Source organism: Tachyglossus aculeatus, chromosome 2 (genome assembly GCF_015852505.1).
Source record: "Tachyglossus aculeatus isolate mTacAcu1 chromosome 2, mTacAcu1.pri, whole genome shotgun sequence".
NCBI classification, from domain to species: domain Eukaryota; kingdom Metazoa; phylum Chordata; class Mammalia; order Monotremata; family Tachyglossidae; genus Tachyglossus; species Tachyglossus aculeatus.
The window spans coordinates 146,176,807-146,180,017 of record NC_052067.1 but is presented as its reverse complement, the minus strand read 5'-3'; positions in this window follow the sequence as shown (position 1 = coordinate 146,180,017).

The following is a 3,211-nucleotide window of genomic DNA, read 5'->3' as shown; positions in this document are numbered from 1 at the left end:
CCCCGCCCACAACCAGCAGCAGAGTGGCTCAGTGGAAAGAGCTCGGGCTTTGGAGTCACAGGTCATGGGTTCAAATCCCACTCCGAAAATTGTCAGCTGTGTGACTTTGGGCAACTCACTTAACTTCTCTGTGCCTCAGTCCCCTCATCTGTAAAATGGGGATTAAGACTGTGAGCCCCCAGTGGGACAACCTGATCACCTTGTAACCTCCCCAGTTCTTAGAACAGTGCTTTGCACATAGTAAGCGCTTAATAAATGCCATAAAAAACCCATCTTATAGTCACACAGATTTATGTCAGGCAAGTGTGAAACCGGAACTAAAAGACTTCACCATTTCTAAACGGTGAATCAATCAATCAGTCGTATTTATTGAGCGCTTACTGTGTGCAGAGCACTGTACTAAGCGCTTGGGGAGTACAAGCTGGCAACATATAGAGACAGTCCCTACCCAACAGCGGGCTCACAGTCTAGAAGGGGGAGACAGAGAACAAAACCAAACATACTAACAAAATAAAATAAATAGAATAGATAAATAAATAGAGTAATAAATATGTACAAACACATATACATATATACAGGTGCTGTGGGGAAGGGAAGGAGGTAAGATGCGGGGGATGGAGAGGGGGACGAGTGGGAGAGGAAGCAGGGAATGTATTATTATACTGTACTCTCCCAAGCACTAAGTACAGTGCTTTGCATATAGTGAGTGCTCAATAAATACGATCAAATGAATGAATGAATGGTTCATAGACCTGAGTTCTGGATTCTTCCACTAAACACATTTGGCTGCACTGAGAACTTTTTCGAGGTCCTAAAATTTCTCCACAACGATACTACCTGAAAGGCTGGAGCGATTGCTGTCTTGTTTGCTATATTAGCATGATTCTCAGAAAACCCGAAAACCCCTGGACAGTGGTTCTACACTATTTCCTTCACAGTTCTTAATTCTGCTAAATTCGTGACTAGAAATAAATTCATTCTCCTTTGGTCAACTCCCCTGGATTTTGACGGTGATCATTCTAGGTAAACTGCTTCAGGGGAAAGAATGGAGAAATAGAGACTCGTCTCTCCCTGCTGTGGCCCCAGGAAATTGGAAAGTAACTCGATGAATGTTATCATCCATCTTCTGTAGTGATAGTGGTCAAATAAATCACTCCCTCTGCCTAGTGTCTTTCCATGTTATTCACATCTGTAGCTCAATGCATCTAAAACATTCATTTTCATTATTTCTTGGGCATGCAAATAGTGCTATTTAGAAAATGAGTAGTTTTGTTCAAACACAACTTATTACAAGCTCAAAAAATGAAATAAATCCCTTTGTAAGCCAGGGGTATGGTCATTTCCGATTAAGTTTTAAACCCTCATTCTTTCCTCCCAACTAAATCTGACAAACTAAATTATGACTGAAGTTGTCAGTCCATCAAGTCCATCAAGATGTACAGTTTTGAGATGCTTTTGTATCAGATGTTATATCATTCTTTTGACATTTCTGTTTAATTTATATGTTTCTTTCCTTCCTGTGGGCAATTATTGATCCACAAAGAGAGTATCTCCCAGGTTCTTGTGTCCCAGAATGACCTTTCTTACTGTGGCATTGTCTAAATGTAGAAAATTGATCTTAATTTATATATTAATCCCCTCAATTTTTTCCCCTAAATTGCACTGTTTCCCAGACAGAGAAATATTTTCCTCAAAATTTTCCAACATTATTATGGGATATGCCTAGGAATTGTACATGTGGAGACCACAATAGAGAATCTCATTATGTCTAATACAGTATCCCAAATATGCATGTACTGACAACAGGAATAATAATAATAATGGCATCTGTTAAGTGCTTACTATGTGCAAAACACCGTTCTAAGCACTGGTGATCAGGTTGTCCCACATGGGGCTCACAGTCGTAATCCCCATTTTACAGATGAGATAACTGAGGCTCAGAGAAGTTAAGTGACTTGCCCAAGGTCACACAGCAGACATGTGGTGGAGCCGCGATTCAAACCCATGACCTCTGACTCCAAAGCCAGTGCTCTTTCGACTGAGCCACCCTGCTTCTAATCCTTGTGGCTACCTCGGGAGATTCAAATCAATCAATCAATCTACCAATCAATGCTATTCATTAAGTGCTTTCTACATATAGGGCACTGTACTAAGCGCTTGGGAGAGTTAAATATGAAAGAGTTGGTAGATTCTATTTATTGAGTGCTTACTACATGTAGAGCACTGTACAAAGTGCTTGGGAGAGTTAAATACAATTGAGATGGTAGATATGATCCCTGCCCTCAAAGATCTTACAGACTACTGAGGGAGACAGACATTATAAAGACAATTACAGATCCAGTAAAGGCAAAATAGAGGGATATGCACATAAGTGCTCTGGAGGTAGTGATGAAAGAAGCAGCAAATTATCTTTGCATCGGATTAAAAACAAAGCCACTGGCATGCTAAGTGACCTTGGGCAAGTCACTTAATCAAGCAATCAAGGGTATGTATTGAGCACTTAATATGTGCAGAGCAATGTACTAAGCCCTTCTTAGGACTGTGAGCCCATTGTTGGGTAGGGAGCGTCTCTATATGTTGCCTATTTGTACTCCCCAAGCAGTTAGTACAGTGCTCTGCACACAGTAAGTGCTCAATAAATACGATTGAATGAATGAATGAATGAATAAGCGCTTGGAATAGTACAATATGGCAGAATCAGCAGACACGTTCCTTGCCTATTCCTCCTCCAGGATGCCCTCCCAGACTGAGCCCTGTCCTTCCTCTCCCCCTCCCCATCCTCCCTGCCCTACCTCCTTCCCCTCCCCACAGCACCTGCATATATGTTTGTACAGATTTATTACTCTATTTATTTTACTTGTACATATTTACTATTCTATTTATTTTATTTTGTTAATACATTTTGTTTTGTTGTCTGTCTCCCCCTTCTAGACTGTTAGCCTGTTGTTGGGTAGGGACCGTCTCTATATGTTGCCGACTTGTACTTCCCAAGCGCTTAGTACAGTGCTCTGCACACAGTAAGTGCTCAATAAATACGATTGATTGATTCATTCAATCGTATTTATTGAGCGCTTACTGTGTGCAGAGCACTGTACTAAGCGTTTAATGAGTTTACAATCTAGATGGGGAGATGGACAATAATATGAATAAATAATACCGAGGGAGACACCACCACCACCTGGCTCCACCAATTGTCAGCTGTGTGACTCTG